At 54.2% G+C, this 21,936-nt stretch overlaps 2 long non-coding RNA genes across 2 annotated transcripts; one reads left to right on the top strand and one right to left on the bottom strand.

Moving 5' to 3' along the window:
• The first annotated feature begins 1,374 nt into the window (after positions 1-1,374).
• Positions 1,375-21,319, top strand: LOC109548715 (uncharacterized). Its single transcript, XR_002174852.3, has 5 exons — positions 1,375-1,402; positions 1,646-1,665; positions 10,151-10,399; positions 19,084-19,210; positions 20,982-21,319. It is a non-coding gene; the product is annotated as an uncharacterized lncRNA (long non-coding RNA).
• Positions 8,552-10,300, bottom strand: LOC141276514 (uncharacterized). The gene is made up of 3 exons (XR_012326200.1): positions 10,174-10,300; positions 9,077-9,214; positions 8,552-8,911 (listed from the first exon to the last, which is right to left on the bottom strand). It is a non-coding gene; the product is annotated as an uncharacterized lncRNA (long non-coding RNA).
• Positions 21,320-21,936: the final 617 nt, after the last annotated feature.

The following is a 21,936-nucleotide window of genomic DNA, read 5'->3' as shown; positions in this document are numbered from 1 at the left end:
CTTAATTATAGCAGCTAAATACAATTTCTGGGGCTGGTATTAGAGGGAGGTCCACGCTGCAAGATCTCTGCCCCATCATCCCCCATCTCTGGCCCCCCTGCCCCGGCCCCTGTCCTCCATCCCCCATAGGGTCTCTGTCCACTGCTGGCAGAACTTGGCATCAGCCCCAGAACCCAGGCCCGCTAGAGCTGGTGGGAGGGCAGGGCCACCTCCTGATTTCCCAAGTGAAGACTGGTTGCCCGGAGATGGTCTCCAAGCTTGTTCGGGGTGTAGAAGCTTCTGCTGGAACCACCACCAGGGTCTCTGCTGCACGTCAGCCATTGGGCACAGAGAGGACAGCACCTAAACACACAAGAGCAGCTGGCAGCTTGCCTCAGGCCCCTTTCTCTTCTGCAGGCAGAGGACACCGGCTTGAGTCAGTTGAAATGGAAAGGGGATTTCCTGGGAAGAGGCTGGGGTTTCTCCAGGCAGCGTGGAGTGAGCAGGTCTGAGGCCTCACCTCTGCGAACCATCACTGACAGGGCTCCGCTCTCAAGGCCAAGTCACCTTCCGGGCCCGGTGCGGTGCCCTTCCCCCACACCAGGGCGACCTCCACACTCCTCTCGCTGCCCCCTTGGCAGGTGCCATGGCCCCAAACACCCCTCACCAGACTCTCATGATGGTTTGGTGTCCACAGCTTTATATATACACCTCCGAAGTACACCCACCCCGACGCTTCTTTCTTTGGAGAAATGTGTATTTCAAAAAAAAAGCAGTTAATCCAGCAACAACTCATCATTGATTTCAACCGCGGCACTGGTCAAAAGACTCACTGTGCATTATCTCATTTAACTTGCACAAACTCTCAGAGGTCCTGCTATTGTGTTCTGCTGTCATCAGCACTGCAATAGGAAACTAACTCACAAAGCGTTCCAGCCAGGAGGGGACTTGCCGCATCACTTCAGCTGCACCTCCCCAGGGCCATGGTCACGGGGCGTCTGGCTTGCACCCCACACACCCAGCACAGAGCCTGGGGCGGCCTGCTCCCTGCAGGGCCTGGCCTGGGAGAGAAAGCAGGGTTTGGTGAGACTGAGTAGGTTCAGAACAAGCCGTTACGTTCAGCAGCCTCACGATCAGGACACATGACCCCTTCCAGCAAGTCCTGAGCCCCCCTCCCTACCACGCCCTTGTTCCGGGGAAGCTCAGCGTACGGCTGGAATGTAACCTCCCACCTACGGTAGGGTCTTTGCCTTGTTGAGAAGTGTCGAGCAGGGACCTGCTTGCACAAGAGTGTGCTGTCAGGAAATCCGTCTCACGGTGGCCCTGATGACGGGTTAGCTCAACAGGCACTTCGGGCAAGTGGGTCATTTCACCTTCCTGCCGGGACCAGGGACAAGAACACGAAGAGCAGAGCGGCCGGCAGGTGGGCGCAGGGAAAGGGGACGTGCACGGGCCACCCTAACCCTGCATCCCTGCATCCTTCCATCATGTTTCCTGAACTTGAGAGGGAGTGGTGGGGGTGGAGGGGACTAACCTCTTCCCTCCTTGTCTTTTCCTCCCCTCCCCTCCCCTCCCCTCCCTTCCCTTTCCTTCCTCCCTCCATCCCCCCCATCTTCTCTGCCCCTCTCGCCCTCCTTCCCTCCTCGTCTCTCTCTTTGTTCCACAGAGGATTCTGAGACAGCTGAAGTAAGTCTCTACGATCTATTCTTTGCGTGCCAGGCCCCTGGGTTCATGAAGACATGCTGCTTTGTTCTGAGTCAGCAGGACAGTGGGCCAAGCGTGTGGCCGTCACCAGCCCTGGAAGCCCCTGCGATGCTGCCGGGGGCCTCTGCAGACTGACCAGGCTGTTCTGAGATGGTCCGCCTTCCAGAGTTGGTCCTCAGGCACCGCTTGCCTTCCTCTCCAGAAATGTGGGAATTTATGGGGTGTATCTGACCAGCCTTGTGGCCCTGGCCTGAGGCTGGCCCCAGGGTCTTCGTGGTCAGGCGCTGCCCTGAGGCTGGGGTGGTCTGCTGCCCCCAGGGCTTGGAAGGAGCAACGCAGTTGCCTTCCTGCTCCAGGCGTCACCCTCAGGCTGGACGGTGGCCTGGAGACAGAGGCAGCCGCTGACCTGGCTCCCTCCACCCCCGGTGCCCGGCACGGAGGTGACATCACACCCTCTCGATGATGTTCCGGAGCTCTGAGTTATGCACTCTGCTTCTTCCAAGTGGCATCTGTTCTCCCCTTTTCCTGGGGCTAAAAGGGATGATGGAAAGAGAGAGCGTTAGAGACCCCTGCTCACCTGTAGTGATAAGTGAGTCTGTACGTTACTGACAGCTCCACACAAAGGTGTGGCCCAGATTCTACCTGAACAGAGAGCTACTGTGAGGACACCCACACAGTGAGGAGAGGCCCCAACAGTGGTGGGGGTGGAAGGAAGTCCCCCCGACCCAGGGCAGCCTCTGCTCCCTGACCCCTGACCCTTGTGTCCACCAATTCAAGCTGCTTGAATGCCTTGGAGATGTGCACACATGTTGGGTAACGAGATTCTGGAGAAAACCACTGAATGTTAGAAGTGCCTTGTCCCCTTCAGGGTCAGGCACATGGCCAGCAGTGTGGACAGCGGGCGGCCCTAGATCTGGGTCCTGAGGAGAGGCAGGTAGGGTAGGACAATAGGCTGTGAGGGAGCCTCAGGCTCGGTCCTTCCTCTTCACAGGGTCAGAACGGGGTTGAATCAAAACAGATCCCGATGTAGGGATCTGTTTCTATTAAGATTACCCCCCAGAGAAAAAGCAGGTTAGAAATCTTCAAAACAAAAATATTCTCCTGAGGGCAGAACAATACAAGGTCTCAGTAGCTCAGTGTGATGAGAAGGGCTGCCACGCTATTCTTAGTTCTTCCATGAGCCAGGAGGCCTTGTTTGCACACCTAGATGAGCCCACGCTTCCTAACATCATCACAGCTCATTCTAATTAGTCTGTGAATAGAAACTCACTGTGAACCTGGCTACTCCTCATGTCCAATTTTTGTTTCCAATCTCTGTTAAGTCACTTGAACATCATGTAGCAGGAGGAATCCAGCGATTTTGTTAACAAAAATAAGCTGACTTATCAGGTTTTAACAATCAGATTGGAAAACAGGAATCATTTGGTAACCTTCCAGTTAACATGTGGACAATGTGATGTTTGTTCTCAGCAAACCCTTAGGTTTTCTAAACAATTTAATTGCCCGAGTTATTTATAGAGAAAGTGATTTTTGGGAAATTAACGGGAGACAACAGTGCTCCCCTGAGTAGCTGAGCTCAATGTTCTACCAGGTATGGAAAGACATGTGCGTAGGCTCATTATCTCCAGAGGAAGCAAAGGCAGCAAAAGAGAAGTGAGGACACAAGCTTTGCATCATAATCCGCAGAGAGGACGGAGGAGGGGGAGGGGAGGGAGGAAGAAGGATGGCTTAGAGCTTCATCTCTTACTCAGCCTCACTCTGATTTTTCTTCGTGGCAATTATCTCCACAGGACCTTCAATACATTCTGCTTTGTTTGTTACCTGTTTCTCCTCACCTCCTTTGCCCCAAGTGGAATCGAAGCCCCGTGAGGGCAGACGTTCTTTATTGCAGTGGTCCCCAGCCTTTTTGGCACCAGGGACCCGTTTCGTGGAAGACAGTTTTTCCACGGACCGGGTGGGTGGGTGATGGTTTCGGGATGATTCAAGTGCATTACATTTATTGTGTACTTTATTTCTATTATTATTACATTGTAATATATAATGAAATAATTATACAACTCACCATAATGCAGAATCAGTGGGAGCCCAGATCTTGTTTTCCTGCAACTAGACGGTCCCATCTGGGGGTGATGGGAGACAGTGACACCCAAAGTGTGTTGCTTATGTCCAGTCTACTCCGTGATCTTGTTTTGGTTGCTGTCACTGCAGAAAACCCTGCTTCACAAAGATAGGATGCTGGAAATGGAAGCAGGCTTTTCAGTGCTTTTGTGGCCATCTCAGGATATTCCGGCTTGACTTTAATCCAGAACATTTGGTGATTTGAAGTTGTCTCAAACACACTTTTAAGGGCACCATCATTTGCGATCTCAAGCACTTGATCCTCTTCTAGCGCAGACAAAGTCGATTCACCTGGCTTATTCACAAATGGGTCGTGGATCCATTCTTTCCCAGTTTGGGGGCCTTTTGTGGTTGGGAAGTAATGCTCAAACTCTTTTGAAAGCTGAGATAGGTGATCCTGCACTGGCTGGGAGAAAGAAGGCCCTGCCTCAGTCTCTTTCAAAATCTCCGCTAAGGGCTTCCCTGGTGGTGCAGTGGTTGGGAGTCCGCCTGCCGATGCAGGGGACACAGGTTCATGCCCCGGCCCGGGAAGATCCCACATGCCATGGAGCGGCTGGACCCATGAGCCATGGCCGCTGGGCCTGCACATCCGGAGCCTGTGCTCTGCAATGGGAGAGGCCACAGCAGTGAGAGGCCGCGTACCGCGAAAAAAAACAAAAACAAATCTCCGCTAATGTTTGAAACAGGTCAAAAATCCCAATGTTCACTTGTCGCCCCCATAATTCCAGTTTGTCTTTGAATGCAGCCACTGTATCTGCCGACTTGAACACAGCTGTCGTTCTCCCCTGAAGTGACAGATTGAGTTCGTTGAGCAGGTTGCATGTGTCACACAAGTAAGCCAGTTTTGTGACCCATTCTGTGTCACTGAAATGTGCTGCCAGTGGTGACTGTTTTTCTAAAAGAAATCTCTGGAGTGGCTCTCGTAACTCAGAAACTCTGGCCAGTGATCTACCTTTAGGAAGCCACCTCACTTCTGTGTATAAGAGAAGACGTGTGTGCTCTGCGTCCATCTCCTCACAGAGCTGCGCGAACAGACGTGAGTTAAGGGCATGTACTTTAATGTGGTTGCTAATTTTAATCACATCCTGCAAAACATTGTTAAGTTCAGGTCACATTTTTTGGCTAGCCAGCATTTCTCTATGGATGACACAGTGCATAGACTCATTCAGAAGCGACTCTTTGACTCAAGTAGTTAAACCAGAAAGCCGTCCGGTCATGGCAGCCGCTCCGTCCATGCATATACCGACACAAAATGACCCATTCAGGTTTCCTGATATGTAATCATTCAAAGACTTGCCTAGTTCTGCAGCTGTGGTGTTGGTTGGCAACAAAATTGCACATAACATATCCTCATGCACATCCTCCTGAAAAATATGTCGCACAAAAACATGCATTGTTGCCTCGTTATCAACATCGGTAGACTCGTCAACCTGGATTGCGTACCACGGTGACTCATTAATCCTCTCTCACAATTGCGCCTCAGTATCCTCTGCTATTTCATCAGTTTGTCTAGTTATGGTGCTAGCCGAAAGAGGAACGTGTGCCACCTTTTGAACTGCAGCGTCTCCTAAAGTTCACGACAAATGTCCTTAGCAGCAGGCAGGATCAACTCTTCAGCAATAGTAAAGGGCTTCTTAGCTTTAGCAATGCGGTTAGCCGCTAAGAATGATGTTCCCAGTGCAGACACATTTGATGAAGGGGTGGCCTTCAATAATTGCTTCTGTTCTTTGTGTTCATGTTTTTTTTTCTTTTGAAAAACTCCGAAAACGTGTCTTTTAATGCAGGGTGCTTGGTCTCCACGTGGCGAAGCAATTTTGAAGGTTTCATGGCTTCGCTGGATAGCTGGTCGCCACATATTACACAAAGCAGGCTTGGAGAATGTGGATCGCCTGTTGCACTGAACGTGTAATTTAAGTAGGACTCTTGGTATTTTCTTTCAAATGCAGCTTTCTTTGGGTTGGCAGTCTTAGAGTCTTCTGCTGTCTCATCATTGGGTCATTTCCCTTTTTCAAAGAAGCTCTCCAGCAACGTTTGTTTTTTACTCATTTTGTCTCGGGTTAGCCTGTGGGCTTACCAAAACCGTGACTGAGACAAGTGCGCAGTGCGGGAAAGCGGCGCAGATGAAGTGGTAAAGAAAATAATGGGCGGGCTACTCGCGGACTAAAATAAGTGTTGGATTCTGACTTAAAGCCTGCCACCAGAGGCAGCTTGTCACTTGCCACTCACTGATAGCGTTTTGATATGAGTCTGCAACCAATTGATTTCTTATGGTTTCTGTGCAGTCATACCTCTCTGCTAATGATTATCTGTATTTGCAGCCGCTCCCCAGCACTAGCGTCACCGCCTCAGATCATCAGGCATTAGATTCTCATAAGGAGCGTGCAACCTAGATCCCTCGCACGCACGTTCACAGTAGGGTTCACGCTCCTGAGAGAATCTAATGTCCCCGCTGATCTGACAGGAGGTGGAGCTCAGATGGTAATGCTAGCGATGGGGAGCGGCTGTAAATACAGATGACGCTTAGCTTGCTTGCCCGCCACTCACCTCCTGCCATGAGGCCCAGTTCCTAACAGGCCACAGACTGGTACCTTCTGAGGCCTGGGGGTTGGGGACCCCTGCTTTATTGCTTCATTGTTGCTGCTTGAACTGTGCCTGGTACACAGCAGGCATTCTGTATACATAATCATAGATGTGGGGGATGGGCAGACATCTTGGGGAGCTTGTGGAACTTGGGGCTGGAGCTGATATCTTGGCTATACATCAAACAAGTCACCTTTTTTTTTTTTTTTTTTTTTTTTTAGATGTTGGGGGTAGGAGTTTATTAATTAATTAATTTATTTTTGCTGTGTTGGGTCTTCGTTTCTTGTGCGAGGGCTTTCTCTAGTTGTGGCAAGCGGGGGCCACTCTTCATCGCGGTGCGCGGGCCTCTCACTGTCGCGGCCTCTCTTGTTGCGGAGCACAGGCTCCAGACACGCAGGCTCAGTAGTTGTGGCTCACGGGCCTAGTTGCTCTGCGGCATGTGGGATCCTCCCAGACCAGGGCTCGAACCCGTGTCCCCTGCATTAGCAGGCAGACTCTCAACCACTGTGCCACCAGGGAAGCCCCGACAAGTCACCTTTTTAAGAAGGAAAAATCATGGTTTATAATCTTGAGGTGCCGCTGGGCCTTCTGGAGCCAGCACCCCCAGCGTGGCTTTCCCTGGCATGGCTCTCCCTGGTGTGGCTCTCCCCCCAGCATGGCTGGAGGTTGGGAGCTCTTCCTCTCCTCCCTCACCTCCTCCTCGGGCAGTGGGTGTGCCCTGAGCTCCACGTTGCTTCCTTCCCCTGGACCTTCCCACCCCCTCTACCCCCTCTGCCATCATCATTCCCTCCTCTCCTGCTTTGCCTGAGCTCCCGTTCGGCCTTCAAAGCCTGGCCATGAATGACCCTTGTGACCCCACCCGAGTGGCTAACACATCCCTCTTCGTGCCGTGCCCTCATTCTGAATCTTTGTCTATAAAACTGCTCTGAGTGATATAATTTCACCACAGCTAAGGGGGCAAGTCACACGTTAAGTCGAGTTTCTGGTCTGGGATGCTTTGAAGAAGAGGAAGGTCCTGGGGAGGGGACACGGGCCAGCGGACGTGTGAGGGCTGGTAGAGGGTCATGGAGCACACTCGCTCACGTCCCCCTTCAGCCAGGCTGGGCTCCTTTCAGGAGTCCAGTGACCAGGAAGCCCTCCCAGCAGCAGAGAACGTCCTTTCTCCTGGTGGCACAGACAAGCTGGATCTCAACGAGCAGCGGGTGTGCGGGCATCTGTTGGAGGCAAGACGCCCTCCCGGCTTCAGGACGGCGTTGGAGCTTGACTGAAAAGGGATGCGTTGTGTAGATTCTGAGTGTGAGCTCAGTACGGTGAGCAGGGGCTGCTGTGAAGGATACTTACCCTATAAGTGATAACCATGCTACCAACAACGGCAGTTAGCCATGAAGCGTCTCTTGGTACCAAGCACAATAGGCGGGATCCTTAACCGTCCCAGTGTGCGGAGGGGCCACCCCAAGTCACCACGAGCCATCCCAGCCTCGCAGGCATGGTCAGAACAGCTGTCAGGGCAGCCCCATGAGTAAGCAGCTCGAGGGACATTTTGAGCCAGAGGGGAGGCGAGCCGTCCTGCAAACCTGGCTTCTGAAACGCGAGGGGGTTTAACCCTCCTCCTGACCTGGGCCCTGGTGACCGACCACAGGTGGAATCCCATTTTCCTTCTCTTTCCTTTAACACATGTGTGGGGGACAGCTCACGGGGCCTTTTTGGCCTGGGAAAGCTCTCCACCCCATCAGCTGTTTGCAGCTGCTGCATCGTCCTCCTCTGGGAATGAGGGGTTGTCCTCTGTCACCCTCAGGATAGGCTCCGCAAACAAGGGCCTCTCCCGTCCAGAAAAGGTGAAGGGGCTGCCCCAGCTCCCGGGTGCCTGATGGCTCTCCGGGTCCCGGGCAGGGCCTGGTCTGGGTCTCCTGGGTGGCTGACCTTCAGGATGGCACTTGGCAGGGCTGTCCCTCAACCCCCAAGGCAGCAATGAATCCTCTGCACTCAGTGTGTGGTCCAGGCCTGGAGAGAGACACCGAGGAAGGGGCCGGGATGGCGGGGGGAGGAGACGGCCGCTCCCAGAGTCCCACACACCAACCGCCCACGGCTGCCGTGGTCCTGTTCCTGTCTTCTGACCCTCACAGCGACCTGGCCACTCCCTTGGAAAGGTTTGTCCAGGCAGTTGCCAACATCCAGGACAGAGACTCTGGGGACCCCACCTCCAGAGCAGCCCAAGTGCAGTTTTATCTGGAAGGGAAAGAATAAAATGGGAAAAACGGAGCAGCTCCCCTGTTGTTGGCTTGTGACAGTTCCCATCCCTGGGCTGCTCACAGCCTCAGGCCGTCACCTCTGAGGGCTCCTGTGTCCTTGGAGAGAGTCCGACAGCTCACGGCTGTCGTCTCTTCCTCTGTGGCATCGTTCATCCAGACCCTCTGCTCCTCTTGGCTGTGGGCGGGGTGTTACTCAGAAGAGGACGCCTCTGGTGTGTGCAGGGGAAGATCTGACCCCAAGCACCACTGTGGAAGTTCTTGTCTGTGCCCAGAAGCAGGCTCTGTGTGGAACAGACACTTCTTTTGGGGGGCTGGGCTTGTTACCTACGGTCCACCCGGCCCAGGTCCAGGCATGAATGTGGTTTCGTGCCCACAGGTGGGGAGGGTGGAGGAGGACCTTCCTGGAAGCCTTGCGGACAGAGCTTTTGGAATCCCAGCGCTCTCACCTGCGGGCGTTCGGCTGCTTTCATGTTGCCTCCGTTTCTACATCTGGAAAGTGGATGCGTTATTCCCTGTTTCACGGTGAAGATGGAATGAAATTGTGGCTGTAGATGTTGGCTCTAGAATATCCTAGGGAAGTCTTCCTAAGAGAAAAATAGAATATTTATGTACAAGAATGTTCACCAAAAAGTGATTTCTTAGAGGGAATAATGAGAAACAATCTGAATGCTTAGGGCATTTGTTCATCCACTTATAGGGTACCAGGATGTGGTCTCTTCAGATGATGGTGCAGGTATATTTTCAATGACACGAAAGGGTGTACACAAGAGATTATACATTTAAAAAATACAGGTTATCGAACCTTTTCTTTAGAACGGTCTTGGGTCGGGGGTCCGTGTTAGTCACGCTCACCACTGTTTTCCTACCCACAACTCCCCATGGAGAGCCTCCCGCGGCCCGTGGCCCGTGGCCCATGGCCTGCTTTGTGTCAGGGACCAGGAGAGCATGGCTGAACCAAGCTGAGCCAACCAGATTCGTTCTTTTGGGAACACAAACCGAGTCCTGGAAAGCAGACAGCTCTGAGCTCAAGTGCTGTTGATGTAGCCACTGGGGAGGGAGGCATGTGGGTCAGAAGCCAACCAAGGGAGTCACCTGTTGCAGGGAGACTGGACTGGGGGCTAGAGAGGGAGGGCCCCTGGCCCCTGGCCCCTGGGAGCGAGCAAGAGAGACAGAGAGAGCTCCAGAATGGCCACCATCATGGAGTTCAGCTGTGTCCCCTCCCCCTTGTCACCCATAGATGCCTCTCTGTCCGGCTCAGAATATTCCTTTGTGCTGGACATAATTTCCATTCTTTGCACCCAAATGACGGCTGACAAGGCAATGCTCTGTGAACACGTGGTTAAGACGCTTATTTCCGGGTAGAGGTAGTTCAGATATTTATTTTTCTAAAGTTCTCAGTATTTTCTATTTTTTCTACAACGATCATTCATGTATTAATTGTTAAAAAAAATAAATGGAAAGGGCATCCACTTTGAAAACAGACTGGCAGCTTTTTATAAAGTTAAACTTTAACTTACCAGCAATTCCACTCTGAGGTACTTACCTAAGAGAGACGGCAACCTAGACCCACACAAAGACCTAACTTGAACGTCCACACCAGCTTCCTCCACGACGGCCCCGGACTGCACCAGCCCCGGATGCCTTTGGACAAACAACCCAGCTGTGGTCCATTGTACAGCGGGACACGACTCAGCAACAAAAAGGAATGACCTGGCGCAGGAGGCGACACCTAAAGCAGGCAGACCCGAAGGAAAACTGTGAAATTTGGGGTAAGTGAAACTCATGTGTAGGGCAAAAGGCAGATCAGCGGTTCCCTGGTCTGGGGTGACTTGGGTGATTTTGAAGGGATGTGCCGAACCTTCGGGTGTGATGGAAATATTCAATATCTTAATTGGGCTGGTGGCTACACAGGAGTAGAGGTCTGTCAAAACTCATTGAATTGTACCCTTTATGGTCTATTTTATTCCATGTGTATAAAGCCTCTATAAAGTTGAAAAATTAATTGTAAAATAAAATAGAGCGAACCCCCCTGGGAGGACACATTGGGTCTTTGTTAGTTGCTAAAGTATTTGAGTTGCTGAAATATGACTGAGCATGGATGAAACGCCCACTGCCCGTGGCCCCGGGGGGCTGGGGCACTGTGCTCACGACGGAGGGTGGGCAGGGATGCAAAGCAAGGGCAGTGCCAGGGTCATGGGTGGGCCTGGCCACGGGCAGACAGATGACAGAGTGAAGCATATCGTAAGTGTGGGGAGAGGAGCCCTGCGGATCGGAAATGAGACGTCCATGGGCCACTTGGTGAGCGGTCAGTGCCCTCCGCGGCCCCATGCCCTTCCCCGTTCAGGGCACGCGGGCCTCCTGCCTCTGCCCGAGGGCTCACTTGGGCCATGGGGCCTGCTAGTGTGCAGGACCGAAGTGGGGGGAATTAGCACCTTCCAGGAGCAGACCCCAACCTGTGACTCACGGGGGGGAGGGTAGAAGCACCCCGCCACCTCCCTCTGTGGGAAGCCCTGGTTGCCTGTAGCAGGACTGCTGTGTGGGTCACTCCCGTCTCTGTCTCAGCTCCGCCTCCCCACTCCGGTGTCCTGGGATCAGATAACCTATGAGCACTCGCATCCTTGTCTTGGGTCGGCTGCTGGGCGCGTACCACCTTGGCTTCTTCTGCCCTCTCTGGTCCCTGTAGGTCTGGCTCCGTGCAGCTGACATGGGGGTGCTATGGGCTGACTGTGTCCCCAAGTTCCTATGTTGAAACCTATTCCCCCAGCGTGATGGCATTAGGAGGTGATTAGGTCATAAAAGGGATTAGTGCCCACATAAAGGAGACTCCCGAGAGCCCCCTTGCCCCTTCCTCCACTTGAGGACACAGCGAGAAGATGGGCGCCTGTGAAGCAGGAAGAGGGTTTTCAGCAGAAGCTGGATGTGCGGTGCCTTGATCTTGGACCTGCAGCCTCCAGAGCTGGGAGGACTAAACTCCTGTGATTATGGTCCACCTGAGCTAGGTGCGTGGTTCTAGCTGCCCGGGCGGAGTAAGCTCGCCCCCTCCAGCTGTCTGAGGTCCTTGCCGTGACAGCGAGCGTCCTCAGTGTCTTCCACTCTGACCCCTGCTTCTGGGGCACTTCCTGTGGTTTAGGGACTCAATGATCTCACAAAGAGCACGTCAGCTTTGTCTCACCGCAGACTGTGGTCCAGAGCTCTGTGCTCCACAGGGAGATCTTTGTCTGGCCACAATGCCACTTCCGGGGGCGCGGGGAGAGTCTGCCCCCCCGAAGGTCCTCTTTTGCTGAGAGGGGAAGGGGCTACGTGTATCAGCAAGTCCTTCAGAGGAGCTAGTGTGCCGAGTGACGGGGATGCTGAAATAGTCACGAAAACACAAAACACAAACCAAACCAAACCTCCCTTGAAGCTGCCCTGCAGCCAGTGTCCATGTGTCCTCTTCTTACAGACTGAGGACGGCCTGAGGAAACTCCCTCTGAGGATGGGCCCTCGGCAGGGGTTCTCGGGTGGGGTTCAGCTGTCCTCTGCTTGCATTTCTCAATTAGCATTTTCTAAAGTAAAATTTCTTAAAAAGAAAGTAAACCCGGGAGGACTGGAGCGGAGGCAAAAGTCGCGAGCGGCAGCACGCGTCATTCTTTTCTGGCCACGTGCTCTCTCACCCCTGCGGTGGCCGGGGCACGGTGGCCCACCTGGTGGTGTCCTGCCGGGGCCTCCCCCTGACTTCCCACTGCCTAAAGGAAGAGAGAGCAAAAGGATGCATTTGTGTCCTCTTCTCCACGGAGTTCCCAGAGTGGCCTTTTACAACATAACTCAGGTCCTGCCACGCCTGCGTGGACGTGGCTTGTCAGCACACGACGTGTCCCCATCACCTGTGACGGAAGCTGCGCTGGCCTCTGCCCGTAGTCCCCAGGCCTTCTCGTCGTGCCCCGGCCCTGCTCCGCTCGGCTACACTGACCTCTTTGCACACTCGAGCTTCATCAGGCTCCAGGGCCATGGAGCTCTACGGAAAGCCCCGCCCAGGGTCTTTGCAGCAGCTCCACCCTGAGTCTGGGTCAGAGGCCACTCTCCCTGGTCGTCCTGCCACGGAGGCGCCCCACCCAGCCACGGTCACAGAACCGTTTGGTGTGAGTGCTGGCGCTGCACCTCTTCCTGTTTAGCTGTTGGTTTGATGTCTGCAGCTCCCACCCAGAGCACAAGCCCCTTGAGCACGGGGACTTGATCTGTCTCTGCGTCTCCACCCCGGCACCCACTGTAGTGCCGGCCACGAGAACCCGGACGCATGTGGCCTCTGATTCTCAAAGCTCTCCCTGCGCCCAGAGATGAAACAGCCACAGTGGCATGGCCACGACACTCAAGGTCCCCTGTCTGGCATCCTTAGGTTATGAGTAAAATTGTCCACACTGTTGACGTTTAGACATGTATGTATGTTTGCAAAAGTAAACTGCAGTTTCCAGACATTGTTCTAAAATATATTAAACACAGACTTGTGGGTCTTCAGGAAACAAGTGGGCGGCACCGACACAGGCCTCTTCCTGAGCTGTCGGGTTTGAGCACGCAGCTCACCTGCTGCCTTAGGCTGCTCGCCGCCAGACCCTTGGGGGTGTCAGTGCCAGGAGCGCGATGGAGCTGGCGGTGCGGGGCCCCTGAGTGGCAGGCGCTGCTCGAGAAACGTGCCAGGGGACACAGCCCCGGCTTCACGCAGGGAGGGCCACGCAGGCTGGTTCTGATGAGAAGTTTTGCACCTCTTTGGCCTCAGAGCCTCGGGGTGCTGTCAAAGCAGCTGAGACGTGAATTTCAGAAGCTGAGCGCAGTGAGGGGGAAGGCCTGGGGCAGGGGAGAGGGTGGGTTAGGGGATGCACAGGTTGAGGGCGGACAGAGGAAGGGGGATGCAGCGGGACGGGCCTGGGAGAAACCATGAACCACAGCTCGCGTGCATTTCGGTCACGTGGGTAATGGAATAAACTTGTTTTTCGGTATTTCCAGAGTGTGTGTTCTCTTTCTCACAGCTGATAGCGTTTCCCTGGAAAAGGCCCCACATGGACAGACCTGGGAAGAAACTCTCAGAGCAGCCAGTGTCTGACCCAGGGCGTGGCCCACGGGCAGTCCTGCTGCCACCTGGGAGGGGAAGTGGCACTCTCACCCTGGCCTAATGTGACAACAGGCCGGGAAGGAGGCATTTCTGTAAGGCCAGGTGCCCTGGAATAGCCGTGCGAGCTTGCGGCCAGGCCCTCGCTGCGTGGGGAGAGGGGGCAGCACGGGAGCCCCGTTCACCAGCCAGGTCACCTCCCCAGGATGGACTTGGGAACTGGCCTGGTTGAACTTCCTTTCCCTCCCTTTCTTGCGCTTCTGCCACCAGACAGGCTCCAGAGAGCGGGAGGGAGGGAGAAGAAAGGTGACACTAAGTCCTGTCGAATGCATGGCGGGCGGATGGTGGATGGAGGATGGCGGATGGAGGATGGAGGATGGAGGATGGCGGATGGAGGATGGCGGATGGAGGATGGAGGATGGAGGATGGAGGATGGTGGATGGAGGATGGCGGATGGAGGATGGCGGATGGAGGATGGAGGATGGAGGATGGAGGATGGTGGATGGAGGATGGCGGGTGGCAGGTGGCGGATGGTGGATGGCGAGTGGCAGGTGGTGGATGGCGGATGGCAGCGGATGGTGGATGGCGGATGGCGGATGGCGGATGGCGGATGGCGGATGGCGGGGCCCCGGGGTCCCCATGGCCGTGAGGGCCGTCAGGTGCAGCCTGCCTGTTTCCCCCACCCCCACGCTGCCCCATTCAGCTACACCAGCCCCGGAGGTTAGAGGAAGACTTAGGGTTCTCGGGGAAGTACCCTCAAACCTTGTTCCTCATCAGGATGGTCTGGAGTAAACCCAGAAGACCTGAGAAACCGGAGTCTCTGGGGGCGGGGCTAGGCATCAGCATTTTGTACAGCTTGCCGGTGATTCTGATGAGCAGACGGGCTGCGCCTCATGGGTGTGAGGGAAGAAGAACTGAGCACGCCTCTGGGGCTCAAATTCCAGGTCACCAACTGTCCCCGGGACTGTTCACGTCACCTATAGTGTGCCCTGCTGCCCTCTGCGTCCAAGCAACCTCACCACCATGGATGTCCCCCCCATTCCCCCCTCCATCTTAATGGGCTTCCACGGCCTCCCCTGGCCTTCAGGACTAGGCCTCCAGGGCTCTGGTTGCCCGCAGCCTCCCTCTGTTCATTCCCTGCTTTCAGCCCTTCAGCCACGGGGCCTTCCGCTCCGCTCCTCGGCCGCGCTGCCTCGCCTGCCCACTCAGGGCTTTGTGAGCGCTGATCCCCGGCCCCCGTGCCGTGCCCGCCCTCCGCCATCCCTCCTTCCACCTCAGTGTAGCACACCCTCCTCTGAGTGAGCTCTGGCACCCGGCCTGGGGCTGGACCCCCAGCACAGCAGGGAGCCCGCTCACACGAGATGCTCAGTAAATCTTTGGTGCCTGAAGAGTAGATTCTTGTACATGGTCCGGTGAGAAGAGGCTCACTGCCGCTTCCCCACCCCAAACCAGCCCTGTGGTCTGTCTGTCCCACCCCCAGGCATGCCGGGGGCGGACCCCTCCTCTGTTGAGGGGCTCTGTCTAACAGATGTGGCTTTCAGCTCCCACCCAGGCTGGGGACCTGGGGCCGGGGGTGGTCACCGTGCTTCTAGAGCCCCCTTGGTTCCAGGTGTCGGATCCGTGGCTTCTTTTGAATGTCCAGCCTTTATCCTTGAAGGCTGGATATATTGCTGGGAACCACCATACATAATGGAGCGTCAAACTGGCTGGGTAATGCTGTTTGCGGTAAAGGTTGGCAGTTTGGTCGTAAAGGATCAACGTCACTTCTCCTTTGGGGCTTGTGAACGAGGCGACTCCAGACTGAAAAGATGAGGGGTGTATGTCATGAGTCCACACGTGGCAGGCCGTCCTGCTGTCCCGCCCTGGCCCCGGGCAGGGGGATGCCTGCCCAAGAGCTGAGGGTTCTAACCCCATCATTCTAAGCCATTCGGGCAGCCGGCTTTACAGATGCTCCTACAGAATGCTCCAGATTCCTGCTGCTGATTTCCCAGGCTCCACGGGGCCTGGCCAGCAGAGGGCACGGTCCCCCCCATCTGGGAGTCAGGCCCAGAGCAGCCTCCCAGGGCCTCTGCTGCTCCAGGCTCACCCTTTCGGGCTGTCGAGAGCTGCAAAGAAGGAGTGGCTGGTGGGAGCTGGCTGAGGCACGGGGGGTCCCTGAGGGAATTCACAGCAGTGGATCCCTCCCCAAGGGGGTCCCCCAAGTAGAGCTCCCTGAAGCAGAGGGTGCCCAGGTGCCCCCTCTGCGGCTGCTTCTGCCATCGGTCCTGGCCCAGGCCCTCGTGTCCCTGGAACAGGCCCGGACCATCTGGAAGTCACTCTCTCAGGGGCTGGCGGCCGGGACAGTTCAAGGAGAGACCCGACCTCCTCTTCGTGTCTGCGGGTGCGGAGTGGGGGGCAGGGAGGCAGCAGCCAAGGTATTTCATGTCTCTGTTGACAGATGCTGCAGAGAACCTTCTGACATGCCTGCCGGCCACAGTGCCGGACACTGGCTGAACCGAGATGTTAAGGCCTCACTCACGTGCTGTGCTGTCTGGTGGGGGAGATGGACGTTCAACACACAACTGAATCAATTAGGCCAAATTACAAACGTGATGAGTACGCGGAAAACAAGAAGGGGTGCTAGACAGAGGAAAGTTGGGGTCCTACCAGCTCCAGGGGCTGGGGTCTGCTCAACGAGACCCTCTTCCTCCGGAAGGTTCGGTGCCAGGGCCTGACCCCACTCCTCCCGGGGTAACACCTCGGTGCCAACTGTCCCTTCAGCAGGGATGGCCTGGCCTTCACGGCCCGAGTTAAGTCTTTTCTGCTGCGAAGCTGCCCCCCTTCCCCCCAGCCCCCTCACAGCCGTGCTGGTTCCAGAAAGGCTCCTTCCCTGTTTTTATCATTACATCGCGTACATTGCTTTCTCTGCACTGGCTGTGAGCCCCTCGAGGAAAGGGCTCCACGATGGAGGATGTAAGGATTTCTCGGGGTCCGTTTATCGGGCTCTTGCTCTAGCCAGCCCAGCGGGGGTCTGCGGTGTGCCCACTTTGAGCCAAATAGATGCCACAGGGGGGTTCAATGTGTCCTGATTTTATGAGGGGAAATTCCTGTGTGAGAGCAAATGGGGAGAGAGCTGGGCAGCTGGGGCACAGTCCTCTCAGTCTGGGGGTGAGGGAGGCCTGTCCTCCAGGGTCGAGGATGTGTCCTCCTGCGCACGGGTGCACAGACACTTCCTGTGCGCTGGGATTGCTCAAGAACGTCCAAACGCACAGTCATGGGGGATTCACCCTCTGTCAGAATCCCTGTCGTCTGAACAGAAAGTAAGTCCCTGATTGTGAAAGCTGGGCAGGTGGGGGCTTTTGGAGGCCCCCCTGCTTCAGCCCAGGGTGTCGTGAAGTCTTGAGCCTCTGCATCGCCTGGTTCCTCTTCCTGCCCCCCACCTGCCAGCGGAGATGGCGTAAGGCAGGGGTGACATACCAGCTGGTTCTTCCTCGGTGGTACAGCCTCTTGCATGAGTTTTCACAGGCAGAGACCCTGGAGGGTCCCACCGCACAGCCCTGAGGCCTGTGAAAAAGTGAGGGAAGCACCAGATGGTACAGCTCCAGAGGGTCTCAGAGAGGCCCCAGAGGGGACACCACCCCTGGGAAAAGTGTCTCTGCGTGTGAGGGGCTTGACCATGAGTAGAGGATGCCCCTGGTTGGCACTTTTCTGTGCAGGAGTCTGCAGAGCTTGGCCAGGGAAGTGCGTAAAAATTCACATGAGGAATGAAGTTTCCAAATTGTACACCCCTGCCATTCTCCCCCTGACACAGGCCTAAGAAAGGGAATTCTGGGCATTACATCTCAACCTCAGCTCTTTGGCGGACCAGTTTCTGTCCCCCAAACTGATGAGAGGAGAGAGAAGAAGATGGGCCTGGGGTGGGAGGACAGGAAGGGAGGAGAGTCTTGCTTCTGGGGTCGGCCTCCAAGCCTCCCTGTGTTTTGAAGAATTCAGGTAGTAGACATAGAGGAGGCACAACTTTTCAGCCCGTGTAAAATGCTGATAGAAGTCACCCAGGGGACTGAAATAGAAAAGGCTGGAAGTAAGGAGAGTTTTTGCCATTAAAAGAGAGAGGTTACAGAATTCTTCAAGAAAAAGAGAATCAAATAGAGAGAATTTTAAGAAGTGTTTCTCTGGTCCGTAAGTTGGATGCCCTTTGGTATTTCCCCAGACCCTTGAGCGAAAACTGCAGCTAACTTTTCATTCTTTGGGCTTTGGTGCTGTGCTTCTATGAACGTGACTCCACGTAGGGACTGGGCCACATGGAGCTCCAGTTTATATTTGGGAAACACACACACACACACACACACACACACAATACAGAAACACATCTCAGAAATTCACTTTTAAGAAAACAGCTGAGATTATCCATCACGACATGAGTACGTTCATCGACTGTTCATTCTTCTATTAAGCACCCATCTCTGTCTAACAGATGGATTAAGGTCCATCTTTATTCCCTTCACGGACCTATTTATTCTCCCCTCTTAGGCAAAGACGTCTGTGCTCTAGCCACCTTCAGAAGGCAGAATGCCCAGGCCAAGGAAGGAAGTGTCCTCTCTGGTTTAAATTTCACAGTGAAGCCTGCTTCAGAAATAAATCATCAAAAGAGATACCCTTCCCTCATCTGCTGCAGACAGCCCCAAAGTGTATCTAGCCCCGTGAGATCAGAGCTGAGTTCTGGGCAAGGTGAATGCCGACCAGCATCGACAAATTCCCCGGCATTTGTGGACGGCACAGCGGTCAGGCAGCTGAGAGCTGGCGTGCCGGGGAAAGTGAAGCCCGGTGACAAGATGGTTGGGCATCCCTGGCTCCCGTTTAGTGCTTAATTACCCAGAGGAAAGGCCAACAATGGGGACTGTAAATTGTCCTTGGAAAACAGCCCTGGGAGTGGCTCCCCCTTTGTCCCCAGACCAGGACCCCCGCCCCTTTCCTGGGCCTGGAGGGGCCTCCTTCTCAGCTGCCGCTTCGCCTGGATCTCCTGCCTCTCCCCGGCCCACACATCCTCTGCATTTCCCTTCTCCAGCCACGCCTCGCCCCCTTCCTGTTTTCCTGGTCACCAAGGGAGGAAGGGAAATGTTACATGAAGCCCTTTTCTTTGTCTTCGCCCCCACTGATTCATAAGGAAAAGAAGGGCTTCAGGTGTTTAAATAATGGGGTGCGATGAACATATAACTCATCCCAGCACTTGTCTTCGGAAAGGCAGAGTCCCCAGGGCAAAGTCAGGGGTCATAGATCACCCCAAACACAAGCTTTAGTCACTTTTAATGCAAGGACAGCTTAATAGCTTCCAGGCTCAGATATTAAAATGAAACACTGCAAAAAAATTAATAAAACGTAATTTCCATTTTTCAGATTCCATTTCTTCTTTAAAATACAAATAGTGGCAAAGGCAAATCTTGGACACTCATGCAATGTGCTTGTCCCCAGTTTTTGGACACTACTGCTACGTACCGTCCCCAGATGTTGGCACCAGTACAAAGTAAGTTTTCCAGAATTGCTTCCATGCTGGTAGAGAATTACAATAGCTGATTTCAAACCCAGAGAGACATAGCTGGGGGTGGGGATGGTGCAGGGGGTCTGGCCCCTGGGTTTGGTCTTCCCCATCGAGGAGACGTACGAGGTGGATCCTCCCCGGGTGTGATGCGGGGAAGCGGGGTGCATCCCTGAACGGCTACGTCCGATGTCCTCAGAGGCCCTGGCGGATGTGGCCTTTCCCTGCTGCTCCCTTGACCTGCACTTCCCTCCGGCTGATGCTATAGAACTACTTCTCTGAAATTTCTTGATTTAGACCAGTCTCCTGCTCTGGTTTTGTTAGGGTCCAGGCATGGGGCCCGGGCTTTCGTATTTTAATCACACAGTCACCAACGTTTATCTGGAAATGGTGATGGCAGGAGGATGCTGTCCAGCTGTGCCCAGCCACTACAGACTGTTAGTTGCCTTGAGATGCACTTGGTACGACTCCTGCCAGACTCAGCCTGGCCACAATGACACGAAATCGGGCAACAGGCTGGGGTCGGGGTGACGGGGCACTTGATCCCAAAGTACTCCAGGGAGCCCCTCCCTGCAGTGAGCTCTCCTCATGCTGTTTGATGAGATCTTCATGGTACCCTTGAGCGGGCAGATGGGGCTTTCGTGCCCTCAGAGACCAGCGGTGCCCCAGCGAGCCTGCCCTGCCCTGGGCTGCTTGCTCGGGGCTGTTTCTTTGCCGCATCCTGGCTGGTGGTGGGAAGATCTCTGCCCTACCTCTGTCCCCACCTCCCTCCAGCTGAAAACTCCAGTGATGGGGACAAAATGATCAATGTATTAAGAGCCCCTTACGAGGAAACAAATCCTCTCCCACTGTTAGGGAGTTGGATGGAGGTGAAAGTGGAAAGAGAAGTCTTCTCACTCTTTTCTGTTGGGTGGTGGAGAGCAGAAGACCCAGTCTCTGACCCAAAACCTTTCCCACGGGTCACAAACGGACTAGTTTTTAGACTCAATTGTCTCACAGCATCTGGGAGTTTGGAAGGGCCCAGTCAGAGCCTCTCCCCGAGGGGACGTGGAGGTACCCCACACACGGTGTGCTGAGTTCCTTAAAATTCAACAAAGGTGTGCTGAGCCCGCACTGGCTTCAGACTCCCATCTACACCTGCAGCCGCCTCTGCGTAGGGGTGCCCCCTCCTTACACCCAGCTGTCTGAATGGGACCACCTCTAACTAGGAGAGTGGTCCTATGGTGGGCTGCCTGCAGCGGTAGCTTCTGCCTAGCACATCCTGACCCAGAGCTGCAGCTGCCTATGGATGGGAAGAGGCTTCTCAGGAAAGAGGCCTTCGTTCCTGGGAAGAGGAGGGGCCTCAGCCTGCTGTTTCTGCAGCCCCTCCCCTGCCCTGGGAACAGGGGCTCAGGCCCCAGGAGGGAGAAAGGAGGTTAAGGCCTGGTGTCCATTACGGCTTATCTTGAACACAGATGTCAGCCTGTGCCCAGTCATCACAAGGGAACCCAGGCTTGGGGGGCTGAGAGGCTCTGTTTCCTTCTCTGAATGTTGTGATCGAATAAGGGAGGCATCTTGCTTGTATCCTAACTGCTCCCTGAGGAAAGGGCCATTAACCCCCTTAACCTGGAAAGTGGTTTGACCGCTCATGTTGGAGGCGGATGGTGCCCGGGCAGCAACAGGTGAAATTCTGTACTAGGGAAGAACCAAATCTGACTGCATGTTGGATCAGTTTCTTTTACTTTATCCTTTGCTTTCCACTGCTTTTTTTGGCTGAAAGGATAACATCTGTACATAATGGCCTGCCTCGGGGGACCCTGCCCCTCTGCCTGAATGTTGAACCAAAGTGCCTTTGTCCAGGCAAACATCCGGACCCTGTTCCACCTGCCGATGGCTGCAAGAAATAAGAAACTAACACATCCCCTCCCCAAGGCTGGCCATTCCGGTGATATTTGCAAAACTTATGGCCTTTTTACTTTACTTCCTCATCTCCTCCCCCTGTCTGTGCTATAAAAGAAACTGGCATCCAAACCCCGATAAGATGGTTATTTTGAGACTTTAGTCCGCCATCTTCTCTGTCTGCCGGCTTTCCGAATAAAGTCATATTCCTTTGCTTCAGCACCTCGTCTCTGATTCATTGGCCTGTTGTGCGGCGAGCAGAGCGAGCTGGGACTCGGTAACAAGTCTACCCATGTTATTTATTTATGTGTCACCTCCTAAAGAAAAAAGACAATTTCTGGGAGGTAGTTACGATTATCATTGTGTTTCTTTGGGTCGTCCATGAAAATTTTAATATAATTTGAATTCTAATATAGCTTTTAAGTTTACCACGAAAAGTCATTTTCTATCTATGGGCAAATAATTTATCTTCTGTTGGTTGGGGGTTGGGATGCCATCTTTGGAAGGGTTCTGGTAAGAATGCTGGTCTGGTGAGGTCTCCTCCCAACACTCTTTCCATGCTGCCCCCATGAAGAAATCCCAGGCACTGCCCCAAGGCCCTGAGTTAAGTCCCAAGTACACGCTCCTTTCCCTTCTTTTCCAAATAGTAATCTAACATCACCGAATACTGTTTATATACGTCCCCATGCTTGAATTTTATTCCTAGTTGAAAACACAAATTGGCTAAACCAGTTTACTCAAGAGGGACATGATTAATGCTTATTAACCAAGACACGTCTCCAAAAGCTAAATTCTGAAGCGTTTAGTCACACCTGACATGGCACTGTGCTGGGAGA

This window comes from Tursiops truncatus, chromosome 15 (genome assembly GCF_011762595.2).
Source record: "Tursiops truncatus isolate mTurTru1 chromosome 15, mTurTru1.mat.Y, whole genome shotgun sequence".
NCBI lineage: Eukaryota > Metazoa > Chordata > Mammalia > Artiodactyla > Delphinidae > Tursiops > Tursiops truncatus.
Note: the sequence above shows the minus strand (reverse complement) of the source record. Positions and strands in the feature narration are given on the sequence as shown.